Source organism: Mustelus asterias, chromosome 26 (genome assembly GCF_964213995.1).
Source record: "Mustelus asterias chromosome 26, sMusAst1.hap1.1, whole genome shotgun sequence".
Lineage (NCBI taxonomy): Eukaryota > Metazoa > Chordata > Chondrichthyes > Carcharhiniformes > Triakidae > Mustelus > Mustelus asterias.
In genome coordinates, this window is record NC_135826.1 from 27,521,006 (window position 1) to 27,535,902 (window position 14,897).

A 14,897-nucleotide genomic window follows, 5' to 3' on the forward strand; every position below is an offset into this window, starting at 1 on the left:
GGGGAGGGAAGGTTAGAAAATCCTGGCTTACATGTGTAAACTCAGTATGGAACACGGTCCGCTATGACATAAAAGGATTCTGCAGGGCAAAGTGGTTCTGTCATGGAACAAGCACCTGATCCTCAAATGAGGAGGAATGTTTGATGAACTCAGTCTTGCATGGTGACTGACTTATCTCTTCTGGCACAACAAGGCCTGAAGGAAGATGTAAGTACAAAACCGGCCCTGTCTTAGGAAGTAAAGATCATGATAGTCCTGTCACTAGCAGTGTACAAAAGGGAAACTTGTCAGGATTCCTTTTATTTTGTCATTCAATACATTGGTGGCATCATTAATGCCCCATATTATCATGCACATATTAACGTCACGGAAAATAAGGCAGTTTGCCTTTGAATACCTTGCAAGCTTCTCCAAAGTACAGAACATGACCAATTGTGAGTTATCGGCTGGAATCGGAGCAGGCGAGGGGCAGAGCATGGGAAGGTCTGTTGACCTTAGGCAGGATTTTACGGTTTTGGGACAAGCAAGGCTGTAAAATTCCACCCATTGCCTCTTATGTCCCTTCACTGCTGCTGTGATTTCTCATACCGGCTGGTTCTTTGTGAATCCCAAGATATTTGAATGTAGGCTGGCGCTCAGTGGCTAGGTGAGAGATCATATAGGCTTCTCTGGTCTAAGCTAGTCCATATTCATGAAGCAGGCCTTTGCTTCCTTGCCTAGCTGCGAAGAAAGCATCGGCTACCATGATGAGTTAATAAGCATGTTTCCCCAAATCACTAATGACTTTTTATGTAATTAGCTGTAGAAAAAGTTACTTAGCATGGGAATATAGACAGATTAACCTGCTTTGAAAATCAGATAAAGTGTAAATTTTGTGTACAGTGATGATGTGTTCCCTGTCTGCCTCTGCAAATGAACATAAAGGATTCGCTCAAAGAGCAAGTGCGGCTGATACAATGGTGGAATGGCATTGAGCACTCACTCCCTTGGAGACAAAGGTCTACAATATGCCTTGGGCACCCAATCTAGGCAATAAATACAAAGTGGGTTATGCACAAATACGTTAGGCTGATTGGGACCATAACTTTAAATTCCCATAACGTGGCTGGAGTGCCTAAACAATTGCCCAGCCACCCACTGTTTGTGTGGACAGTGGCAATGATATGGGAGGTCACTTCCAATCTCCTCTGCCCCCACACCCCACTGCACCCCACTGCACCCCACTGCCACCCAGTGCAAATATCCCCATGCGTGGCAACTCAATGTTCTCGTGTGCCCAGCGCAGCTCTCCAACACAGACCAGGAAAATTCCCAACACCCAGTAATGTAGCCCCTACATCATGAGAGAAAAGCTGAAAAACATGAATAAATGATGTAACCAGGTTGTCTTCACACTGTGGCAAGAAGTCAATGCCTTGAGGAGCATGGTCAGCTCCCACAACACATGGAGAACCACCACACTGACAGACCAGATATCCCACTTGAAACTGTTAAATGTGCAAAGAAACAGGTTAAGTCAATAGATAGTGAAAATGCTCCATCATATCAAAAACAGTTACTAAGCACTAATAAAACATAATTTAGTGTTTGAGGAATGTGAGTGATTATACTGCTGTGTTTCTGTTCCTAGCCTCATTCTCACAGCTTGTCCCCATTTTCAGGCACATTTCCAAAATGACATTAAACTCAACTGTACAACTGCTGGCACACAGTATATTTCCCTGCGTGTATATAGAATCATAGAATCCCTACAGTGCAGAAGGAGGCCATTCTGCCCATCAAGTCTGCACTCTGACAAAGGATCCCACCCAGGCCCTTTCCTGTAACCCCACATACTTACTTGGCTAATCCCCCTAACTTACACACCCTGGGACACTAAAGGGCAATTTAGCATGGCCAATTCACCTAACCTGCACATCTTTCGACTATGGGAGGAAACCGGAGCACCCGGAGGAAACTCACGCAGACATAGGGAGAATGTGCAAACTCCACGCAGTCACCCAAGGCCGGAATTGAACCCAGGTCCCTGGCTGTGAGGCAGCAGTGTTAGAGGTAAAGAAAATTAGTTTAACTGAACCATAATTTATTTATGTCGACAGCCTGACAATGTAATTTTTGCTTCATGTTACAAGCAGGGACACATCTACATTTCTGCTCATACGTTAATATTGGAAATCAGAGAATCACCCGCTCAAATTTCTAGGTTGATGTAAATAGAATAATTTTCATGAATATTGTCAAAATGAAGAATTCTTTTGATCTTCACAGGTTGAGGTGTATTGGCAATTTCTTTAACTTGATATGCAAAACGTTCACCAAAAGAATACACAATGGCTGGAATATTAGCGTCCCTCCCGCCACGGGAATCGGAATGGCGAGGGGTAGACAATGGGAAGGTCAGTTGACCAGATGGGTGGGATTTTATGGGTTTTGGGATGAGCGAGGCTGGAAAATCCTGCCCAATATCTTTTAACATGCTACTTTTCCATTCTTTTTGTAACACATTAGAACTTATAAATTAAGAAAAAGACCGCAAGAAACTAAATGAAGCCCAGTCCATCACGCAAACCAGCCTCCCATCCATTGACTCTGTCTACACTTCCCGCTGCCTCGGAAAAGGAACCAGCATAATTAAGGACCCCACGCACGCCGGACATTCTCCCTTCCACCTTCTTCTGTCGGGAAAAAGATACAAAAGTCTGAGGTCACGTACCAACCGACTCAAGAACAGCTTCTTCCCTGCTGCCATCACTTTTGAATGGACCTACCTCGCACTAATTTGATCTTTCTCTACACCCTAGCTATGGCTGTAACACTACATTCTGCACTCTCTCCTTTTCTTCTCTATGAACGGTGTGCTTTGTCTGTATAGCACGCAAGAAACAATACTTTTCACTGTATACCAATACATGTGATAATAATAAATCAAATCAAATCAAAATCTATAGGCAACAAAAATGCACTTTAAAAGAACTTGTGTAACACGAACAGGCTTTCTCACTAATTTCCTGCTATATTTTTTATGCGAGTTTGCTTAATGACAGGAATGTAAATTATATTTTGTTTGATGTTCTTCTTTAAGCGTCAGAGTGATGTGTAATGTGATCTACCAGAAATCAGAGTTTTACGTTGAGCCTGAATGGACAGTTCTGATGCAGGGGACCATCTCATGTTACATCTCAAACAACCACCAAATGCAAAATAAGTACGTAGTGAGAAGGTGATTAAACGGTTTGCTTTGCTTTGGAGTGCTGTGAAGGTTCAAAAATCCTTTGATCACATCGGAAGACTGTGAACCAAAGATCATTGCCGGGCCACAGAGATTTACAAGGAAAGCTAATTAAATCATGTGGTACTTTTCAAGGAGGGAAACAGCATTTGATTCAGCCTAAGCAAGCAAAAAAAAGACTTCTTTCTTTCATCCATCTCAAGAGAGTCAGCTTTGAATTAAGAATCACTTCCTTTTCCCTCCTTTTATTTCTTAACCGTTGTGCAAGAGATTTCTCTCAGGAGAAATTTTCTTTCTTCTAACTTCTTGCTGAACTACAATGGGCTGCTGTGGTTTGTCTGTAGGCTGAAATAATAAAAGATTTGTAGATGTACTTCCTGTGTTTGCTAAGTGCCACTATCTCACCCATGGCCGTTTTTCATATTATCTCCGCAGCCTCGACTTTACATATTAGCAGTGAGGCTTTTGAATAGAACTGAATGAACCAACATTCCAACTGGATCAACATACATACATTAATGAAATTGCCAATATACCTCAACTTGCAGAGATCAAAAGAATTCTTCATTGAGACAATATTCATGAACATTCTTCTATTTAACTATAGAATCCCTACAGTGCAGCAAGTGGCCGTTCGACTCATCGACTCATCGAGTCTGCACCAACTCTCCAAATGAGCATCTCACCTAATCCTTCCCCTCTGCACTATCCCCGCAACCCTGCGCATTTACCATGGCTAATCCACCTAACTTACATATCTTTGGACACTAAGGGGCAACTTAGCATGGCCAACCAACTTAACCTACACAACTTTGGATTGTGGGAGGAAACCGAAGCATCCGGAGGAAACCCACGCAGACACAAGGAGAATGTGCAAACTCCACACAGTCACCCAAGGCAGGTTGCTGGCGCTGTGAGGCAGCAGTGCGAACCATTGTGTCACCGTGTGCATACATTGAGAAAAGGTTGGAATAGATATCTGCGGTATAAGGTTTGTGCCCACTATCCAAAGACGTGCAGCTTAGTTGGATTGGCTATGAGAGGGGTGGGCCTAACTACACCAGCAAGCCCGGCTCCACAAAGATCGGGCACTGTTTCTATAGGGCGCCTCTTTCAAATTGAAATTGAGGACTGGCACTGCCAAATGAACTGTGCCCAGCCATGTCCACGATCACTGGGGGCTTCAATGGACTCCCCTGGCGTGGCCATCATGCCTGGTCTCCATTTGTGGAGACCAACAGTGATTCTCACTGAGTTCTGGCTGCATCCAAGGGTCGGAAAATCTCAGGAGCGGGGAAGATCCAGCCTCAAACACACCCTGCATATTTAAATGCTAATTTAAATATATTGATCTGGTTCCTGCCCTTATTGGGCAGGAACAAGGTTACGTCCGGGAGCACTGAGTGGGAAGACACCAACAAGGTTTGGCGCTGGCACAGAACAAGCTAAACCACTCACCCGCAATTCTCCCAGTGCCGCTCTGCTCTAACACGTCCTGTGCCGGGCGCGGCTTGGCCGCAATATCACGGCCTGTATTTTTGATTTTAATTCACTCAAATCATTTAACAAATGAATAAACAAATGGTGTACAAAGTGCAATTTCACAAATAAAAACAGAAAATGCTGGAAATACCCAGGAGGTCTGACAGCATCTGTGGAGAGAGAAACATCCTTCAATTCAGTTTGTTGCCCACAACGCGGTCTCCTCAACTTGGCGAGACAGAGCACAGATCGGTGCAGTTACTTTTCTGTGAACTCCGCTCAAACCACGAACGTGAGCCCCAATTTTCAGGTGGTCTGGCATTTTAATTTTCTGGTCCACTCCCAACCTGTCTTCCTCGGTCTCTGACAGTGTAGGACCTACACAGTTCCAATACAGTTCCAATGAATGGAAGCCCAAGGAACAACACCTCGCCTATCAACTGGACACTTATATTCGGACTCAACGATGAGTTCAATGATTTCAGATCATAACCTCTGCACCCCTTTGAACCTGCAATGTTGGTGATGAATCTGCATTTCACATTTACAGGGGCTTTAGACATCTTTTGCTTCTGTACTTACCCCCATTACTGCCTTATCGTCATTTACGCTCTCCTATCCCATTACAGAGCTTGTCCTCTGTTCTTTAAAGTTTAGTGTTTATTTATTAGTGTCACAACCAAGCTTACATTAACACTGCAATGAAGTTACTGTGAAAATGCCCTAGTCGCCACACTCAGGCGCCTGTTCGGGCACACTGAGGGAGAAGTTAGCATGGCCAATGTACCTAACCAGCACATCTTTCAGACTGTGGGAGGAAACCAGAGCACCTGGGGGAAACCCACGCAGACACGGGGAGAATGTGCAGACTCCGCACAGACTGTGACCCAAGCTGGGAATCGAACCGGGTCCCTGACGCTTTGACCAGTAGGACTAAGCAAAGAACAGACAACAAAGAAGATTACAGCACTGGAACAGGGCCTTCGGCCCTCCGAGCGTGCACCGACCATGCTGCCCGACTGAATTAAAACCCCAAAGAACAAAATTGAAGTTTGCGATGGCCTGGGATCAAACCCGGGTCAACTGCTTGGAAGGCAGCTATGCTCACCACTGTACCACCAGCGCCACCACTGTGGCACCACTATACAGCCACTGTGCCACCATACCACCCTTCCTTCTCCACTTCTTCTCCCCACCTATCTCCCCCTTGCTTACAAACTGTTACACCTCCAAATATTGTCCCATCTGAAATATTGGCCGGAACTTTCCAGCTGTTCACACCAGTGGGACATTCTGGTCCGGCTGATGGCGCACCCCATCACGGGTTTTCCCATGAGGCCAGTGCGCCGCCTCCTGCCTCAAGAAACACACCGCGGGGAGGCCGGAGAATCCTGCCCGCTAACTCTGTTTCTCTCTCCACAGCTGCTGCCCGACCTGTCAAGTACTTCCCGGTGTTTATTGATTTTATTCCAGGTTTCCAGCATCCACAGCACTTTGCTCTTTGATTAATATAATTTAGTTTCACTGACTGGGAGCTGAACTTACCACTGAATTCAGCGGGAAAATGTAAAGGGGCAAAGCTGGAATCCTGCAGAGGCCAGATCTGTACCCAGGTCAGTTTGGCCGAATGGGGTGAATGGTGCGGTGATTGTTGTCATTCCCCTGTAACACACCAACACCTCGCTCTTCCTACTTCCTGAAGTAGAGAGTAAATTATTGTACAGTCCAAGGGCAGAGTTTTCAGGGGCCGGATTGGGTCAGAATGAAGATGGGGTGGACAACCGTTGATAGACTGCAGGAGGGAGGAGAGCATGGTGGGGGGGGGGGGGGGGGTGGCGGTGGGGGGGGGGGAGGTTTATCAGGCTAATTAAGACATTTGAGGTGCTCATTAGCAGCTCATCTTTGATTTTTAACAAATTGAATTCACCCTATCTGCAACTGCAACACTATATTCTGCATCCTCTCCTTTCCTTCTCCCCTATGTGCTCTATGAACTGTATGTTTTATTTGTACAGTGTGCAAGAAACAATACTTTTCACTGTATCCCAATACATGTGACAATAATAAATCAAATCAGATCATTTGTCAAAGGGACAGCAGTCCATTCAGACCAGTTTGAGATGTGAACAATGTTGGCCGTGTTTTGAATACAGAAGATCAATTTGGAAGAGGCTTATCTGAGTAGAAGGGGCCTATCCTATCACGGAATAAGTCATAGAATCCCTATAGTGCAGAAGGAGGCCATTCGGCCCAATGAGTCTGCACCAACCACAATCCTACCCAGGCCCTGTCCCCATAACCCCATGCATTTACCCTAGCTAGTCCCCCCCCGACACTAAGGGGCAAGTTTGCATGACCAATCCACCTAACCCGCACATCTTTGGACTGTGGGAGGAAACTGGAGCACCCAGAGAAAACCCACGCAGACACGGGGAGAATGCGCAAACTCCACACGGACAGTGACCCGAGACTGGAATTGAACCTGGGTCCCTGGCGCTGTGAGGCAGCAGTGTTAACCACTGAGTCACCGTGCCGCCCAAAGTCCAATTTCTTTTTTTTTGTGAATTCTCTCTTTCCTATTCTATCCCGGGTTGTTCCTGTCTCCCTTTCAAAATGTGAAAGGTCTGCACTTTCTGCTTTTCCTATCTCACTCCTCTTTGTCAAAATAGTGGGATTTTTTTACTTGAGAGGGCGTCATGTCTAATAAAATGGCAGCTCTGGCAACGTGTGGCACTGAATTGACACCTGTCATCTGATGTAGTTCTCATTATTTGCACCTAGCAACGCTTAGTGCTGGAAAATGCTGATGCAGTTCTGTCATCCAGACTTTCTGTGACAGTGACTCAGGCTTGGGAGTTTGATTTAAAAGGACCAACGTATGTTGCACAATTGGTCATGTACACTGAAGCACTTTCTCTTTGAAAACATTAACAGAAGTGTTTGACGATTCGGGTCAGCAAAGAGGCAACTGATCGTTCTCTGATATGTCAGGTCTCTGAAAGCTTTCACCCTTCCCCCTTTAAGTTTAAAGTTTGTTTATTAGTGTCACAAGTAGGCTTGCATTAATACTGCAATGAAGTTACTGTGAAAATCCCCTAGTCGCAACACTCCAGCACCTGTTCGGGTACACTGAGGGAGAATTTAGCACGGCCAATGCATCTAACCTGCATGTCTCGTGGGAGGAAACTGGAGCACCCAGAGGAAACCCACACAGACACGGGGAGAACGTGCAGACTCCACACAGACAGTGACCCAAGCCGGGAATCTAACCCGGGTCCCTGGCGCTGTGAGACAGCAGTGCTAACCACCAGCTTTGACAAAGGGTCATCTGGATTCGAAACGTCAGCTCTTTTCTCTCCTTACAGATGCTGCCAGACCTGCTGAGATTTTCCAGCATTTTCTCTTTTGGTTTCAGATTCCAGCATCCGCAGCAATTTGCTTTTATCCAGTGCTGACCGCTGTGCCACCATGCACTCACCACTGAACGCCCTCCTCACCCCAGCCCCACTCACCGAGCCCCCAACCACCACTCCCTCCCCACAACCCACCCACCCCCGACCCCTTAAAGACCCTCCAGTGGGTGGGAGTCCCACAATGAGTCTAACAAAACAGCATCCCGAGCCCAAAAGATCAGCAAAGGTCAGAGGTAGCCCTATGCAGTGGGTAGATCACTAGTTCCAGACAAGGTGCATCAGGAACCCACTAAAGGATTAAATTATGAATGTGAATTTTGAAGTATGAGATAGACAGAGAGAATGTAAGAGAACAAAGCAAATACTTAAGCTTCTTTTTAAAACTGAGGTCCGTAAAGTTGGACCCGGATACGATTCCCAGCTTGGGTCACTGTCTGTGTAGAGTCTGCACATTCTCCCTGTGTCTGCGGGGGTTTCCTCCCACAGTCTGAAAGACGTGCTGGTTAGGTGCATTGACCCGAACAGGAGCCGGAGTGTGGTGACCAGGGGAATTTCACAGTAACTTCATTGCAGTGTTAATGTAAGCCTTACTTGTGACTAATAAATAAACTTTAACTTTTGATAAATAGAGTTTATTAAAATTTTTGCATCCCATTTAAAATCTAGAACTCTGATTGTCAAAGTTCAAAGCCAAACAGTCATTGTTTACATTCATGTTAAAGTCAAATTTTGAGACCAATGTTTTAGATCAAATGTCAGGGGGTCAACTTTTACATGCAAAATGTTTTGAGGGATTGACATGTACGTTTGATTTTGGCAAAAGGAAGACGGTCGCAATGGAATAAAGTTAAAACCAACAAGAGTAAAGATTTAATATTAATTCTCTGATATTTACAGATACGGATGCATTCACCAGTGTCCCAATATCTGGAAGGACCTGTAAACCATGTCCCACGATGGAAACTACAATCTCCATCAGGCATTCCTGTCCATCATATCTGGGTCGCAGCGCGCTGATTCCCAGCTCTTTGGGTTTGGGATTAATGGCAGAAGACAGCTTATAAACCTACCCCTTATCCCTTCCTTTCCCCATCCTGGCTGGGTCTACCTTGGCAGAGAAATCAGCCCGGCTTCAGTTATCCCATTACCCCCTAACTCTCAGCCCAGGTCCCAAAATCCGGAAAATTCCCAATTCTGAGTTTTCTGGATATGGGGTACCTGTACTTATTTCCTAGCATTACAATCGATAGACATTTCATCCAGCACAATGGCCAGAATTCTCCGGCTGTTCACGCCGATGGAATTCTCCAGCCCTGCTGGCAGCGTATCCCTGTCCCCTGGGCATTCCCATTGACAGCAGCGGATCCAGAGAATTCCACCGCTAGCAAACAAGACGCCACCTCCCGCTGGCAGGAACCACACAGCTGAGAGGCCAGAGAATCTCTCCAATCTTTTGGCTAAGATTGAGTGTCACTCGAGCCCAGGATAGGGTGCAATGCCTTCTCTTGTCAGCTTGGATCTTGTACGACTCTCTTGTGGGGACCATGAATTGGATTCAATTTGAATATGGTTTTTGGAGCAAGCAAGGAGATGGATTCAGACTCATCTGTTCCACTCTGAGCATTGGCGTTGTAACTTTAAGAATGGAGTAAAAAATTATAAATACACACCATAACAAAGTGACTACACAACATTGAAATCCTTCAAAATCAGGCTGATTGCTATCTAAATCACTAAACAATTCATCCCAGGAGCCTGGTTGTATAACATCTTCATATGGATCTTTCTCATCTTCATCATTATCATCAATTCAATTCTGGCCTCGGGTCACCGTCTGTGTGGAGTTTGCACATTCTCCCCATGTCTGCGTGGGTTTCCTCCGGTTTCCTCCCACAGTCCAAAGATGTGCGGGTTAGGTTGATTGGCCATGCTAAATTGTCCCTTAGTGTCAGGGGGATTAGCTATGGTAAATACGTGAGGTTATGGGGATAGGGCCTGGGTGAGATAGTTAGTGCAGGCTCGATGGGCTGAATGGCCTCCTTCTGCACTGTATGGATCCTCTCTGACAAAAAAATATTAGTAGTACCAGTGAATTCGGCATCATCATTCCAAAACTAATCGTCCTCGGTATCTTTGAGCTCATTCAGTATTCCACATTTTTGTAATGATTTTTTTGGCAATACTTGGATCAAGTTCATTCCACGCACTATTGACCCATTGGCACAATGTTGATAGTGAGGGTGCTCACACATTTCCTGCTTTAGCAGCTGATTCTTCCGCCTTCCAACATCCACATTTTCCACATCTTTCAGATGCTGTTCTCGAGTTGTTTATTTGTATCAGCAACCAAAGGCTGAACAACACTGGTAAGGTCATCAGGAATATCTGCCATACCGATATTGGCTGATCTCAAAGTGTGGGCTGTACGGGATTTGAACATGTCACAGATGAGCAAATATTTTTCTTTGCGTGGTCCTCCTAGTCTGAATGACATCCCTCCTTGATCCATTTCCTGCAAGTGTCTTCATCCCTCCAGCCTTTTTTGTGAACGAGAACAACGGCGCCTCTCTGATATTTCTCTTTTTGGGAGAACCTTTTGCTTAAACATCTCAATCAGCGTTAAATTTGTAGCATCCGCACCACAAGATGGCACCTCCGTGAACCTGGTCTTCTTGAGGCCAGTCACCTTTGCAAGAATATTCTTTTTCATCAGACATTCCTGTTTGCTGTCATGTCAGAGTTCATTGGTGCTCCCTCCATATTTCCAATGCAGGCCAATCGATACACATTCTTCTTTCAATGTTGGATGACAAAATGGTGGAATTTGATCATTCTATCTTGAGATTCAGGTGTTAGATGCTGTGAAATGTCATTTTCTCACGGACTAACTCATGCCTTTTGATGAATCTCGCACACAACCTGGCACTGGTCTCAAATTCTGAAATGTGGGGGGGTGGGGGTGGGGGGGGGGGGGGGGGGGGGAAGGGGGGGTGGCATTTTCCGGCGGCGCTTGCCCCAAGACTGGAAAACCCCACCCAAGGGCAGCGGACCTTCGCATGGTCTTGTCCTGCCCGCTACAATTCCCGCGGTGGACAGGATGGGAAAATTCCGCCCAATGTTTCTCTCAGGGCGTAGATTGGGATGACTCTGTGAGTAACAATGTGACAATTTTGTCCATGCTCGTTAACCCTCTCTGCCACTTCTTTCTCCAGTTTAAATAGAGCGGTGTCCTTGTTTTACTTTTGTGGTAGCACCATGACAGATCATGTGATCCATGTTAGCTTCGATGCTTGGCTGGGGGTTGCTGCTCGAATTGATGGAGGGAAAACCAAAAGGTTCCCGCGTGCTTCTTTACATTAATGAACCATAGTAATTATCAGTCAGTAATTAATAATCACAATACTGTTTGATCTCTGAAAATCTAGGGTCGACCTTTAAAAGTTTAAAGTTTATTTATTACTGTCACAAGTAGGCTTGCATTAACACTGCAATGAAGTTACTGTGAAAATCCCCTAGTCATCACACTCCGGCGCCTGTTAGGGTACATAAGAACATAAGAACATAAGAAATAGGAGCAGGAGTAGGCCATCTAGCCCCTCGAGCCTGCCCTGCCATTCAATAAGATCATGGCTGATCTGACGTGGATCAGTACCACTTACCCGCCTGATCCCCATAACCCTTAATTCCCTTACCGATCAGGAATCCATCCATCCGCGCTTTAAACATATTCAGCGAGGTAGCCTCCACCACCTCAGTGGGCAGAGAATTCCAGAGATTCACACCCTCTGGGAGAAGAAGTTCCTCCTCAACTCTGTCTTAAACCGACCCCCCTTTATTTTGAGGCTGTGTCCTCTAGTTTTAAGTGGTACACTGAGGGAGAATTTAGCATAGCCAATGCAACTAATCCACATGTCTTTCAGACTTTGGGAAGAAACCGGAGCACCTGGAGAAACCCACGCAGACAAAGGGAGAATGTGCAAACTTCACACAGACAGTGACCCAAGCCGGGAATTGAACCCAGGACCCTGGCGCAGTGAGGCAGCAGTGCTAACCACTGTGCCGCCATGCCGTCCTTTACAAGAGGTTTATGAGAAATAATGTTTTACAAGGCCAAAAGTCATGGAATCTCTCAGAGAATCACGAGTCTTTAGAACTCCCTTCCCCAGAGAGTAGTGGGTGCAGTGTCAACTGACTATTTATAAGGCAGGGATAGATCGATTCTCGACTAACAAGGGTATCAAAAGTTACCAGGGGTAGGTGGAAATGTGGAGATGAGGCCAGAATGAGGTCAGGCACGATCTTATAGAATGGTGGAGCAGGTGCGAGGGGCCAAATGGCCTATACCTGCTCTTAATTTGTCTTTTGTATGGGTTGACTTTAGCGAGGCAGTGGCCTAGTGGTATTGTCACTGGACTAGTAATCCAGAGACCAAGGGTACTGCTGTGGGGACCGGGGTTCGAATCCCACCATAGCAGATTGTGAAATTTGAACTCAATAACAATCTCGAATCAAAAGTCTAATGATGACCATGAAACCATTGTCGATCGTTGTAAAAACCCATCTGATTCACTAATGTCCTTTAAGGAAGGAAATCTGCTGTCCTTACCTAATCTAGCCTACATGTGACTCCAGATCCACATCAATGTGGCTGTCTCTTAAATGCCCTCAGGCGAAGGGAAATTAGGGATGGGCAATAAATGCTGCCCAAGCCAGCAACGTCCACATCCCATGAATGAATATAAAACTCGAGACTGGCTTTTACCTATGAAGAAGTCTCACATCATCAAATCCAACAGGTTCATTTGGAATCACGAGCTTTCGGAGCACTGCTCCTTCCTCAGGTGAGTGGAGAGTTGGGTTCACAAACACAGCACGTACAGACAGAGATGCAATCGCAAGATAATGGTTGGAATGCAAATCTTTATAGGTAATCAAGTCTTTACAGGTACAGACCGTGCGAGTAGAGAGAGGGATAATCACAGGGGCGGCACGGTAGCACAGTGGTTAGCACTGCTGCTTCACAGCTCCAGGGTCCTGGGTTCAATTCCCGGCTCGGGTCACTGTCTGTGTGGAGTTTGCACATTCTCCTCGTGTCTGCGTGGGTTTCCTCCAGGTGCTCCGGTTTCCTCCCACAGTCCAAAGATGTGCGGGTTAGGTTGATTGGCCAGGTTAAAAATTGCCCCTTAGAGTCCTGAGATGCGTAGGTTAGAGGGATTAGCGGGTAAAACATGTGGGGGTAGGGCCTGGGTGGGATTGTGGTCGATGCAGACTCGATGGGCCGAATGGCCTCCTTCTGCACTGTAGGGATTCTATGATTCTATGATTCTATGGTTAGAGAGGTGTGAATTGTCTCAAGCCAGGACAGTTAGTAGGATTTTGCAAGCCCAGGCAAAATGGTGGGGGTTACATGTAGTATGATATAAACTCAAGATCCTGGTTGAAGCCGTCCTCATGCGTGCGGAACTTGGCTATCAATTTCCGCTCGGCGCTGCTGCGTTGTTGTGTGTCTTGAAGGCCGCGTTGGAGAGCGCTTACCCAAAGATCGGAGGCTGAATGCCCTTGACTGCTGAAGTGTTCCCCGACAGGAAGGGAGCACTCCTCTATTTACATATGAATACACGGTAACTCACTTATGATCCTAACCCCATAATTCATTCTTTTCTGATAATCTTAAATTTATGTCCTGACTCATCTACGCCAGTAAAATTTATTTGTCCTGGTTTACCTTAAAATACCTCTCAGAATTCTGATCACCTCTACCAGATTTCCCCTTCACCTTTTGTCCACCATTAATAGAGCCTCACTTTCTCTTGTTTGTCCTGTTGTCTCAAGGCAGTCACGCCTTGCAATTCCTTTTAGTTGTCTAAATTCCCTTTCCCACGGTGATTTCTCACAGCCTCTCTCATTTGGCACAGCAGTTCTGTATCTATGATCTCTGGCACTCTCTCTCTCTCTCTATACAACTACCTCTCACCCTATAACTTTATCCATCTATCTGCTATCTCTTCTTCTGGAATTAGGTGTTGCGTTTTTCAATTATTGCCAGCCTTATCAATACCACCCATCTTCGCAAATCCAATCGTTTCTTTATTAGATGCGAAATTATTTATAATGGGAACCAAACTGTTTTAGCAGATTTCACTGCATCATGACGAAGTGCCTCAGGGAACAGTGAACATACTGTTCGGAGCTGGTGGATCAGGCATGGGCGCTTGTATGTATTAATTAAACAGGAAACAATATGGTTTGATTTTGTAGATTTGACTGATGTCTTTAAAAACACCCATGAAAAGTGATGCTCCAGATTCAACTAACAGATTGTCTTCCACTGCACAGCAAGATAATTTATGTGTCAGGATATATCATTGCATTTGTACAGATCTAATTGGGTGCAATTATTTCAACAGAATTGCGTGCTTAGATGCGATTATACACATTTGTACAAAAGATAAACCATAAAATTGGATGAAGTAGGAGAGAGGAAAAAAAAGCAATAATCATTCTGCCTTTGTAATTATTACCCAGTATTATATCCCCTGCAGAACGCTGTGATTCATGCGCAGAATAAGAGTCTGCATTGGTTCAAATGTGAAAGATATGTGCACTTTTTAGGTGTTTGTTCAAAGTTTGTATTTTCTTCTTCCGTTTTTATCCCCTCGTTCCCTCCTTTCTAGTGTTAGTTATGATTTTAACGCTAGAACAAATGTACAACAAGGATACAGAATTGTTAATAATTCATTACTTATCTTCCCCATGTAACAAAACAAAGTATT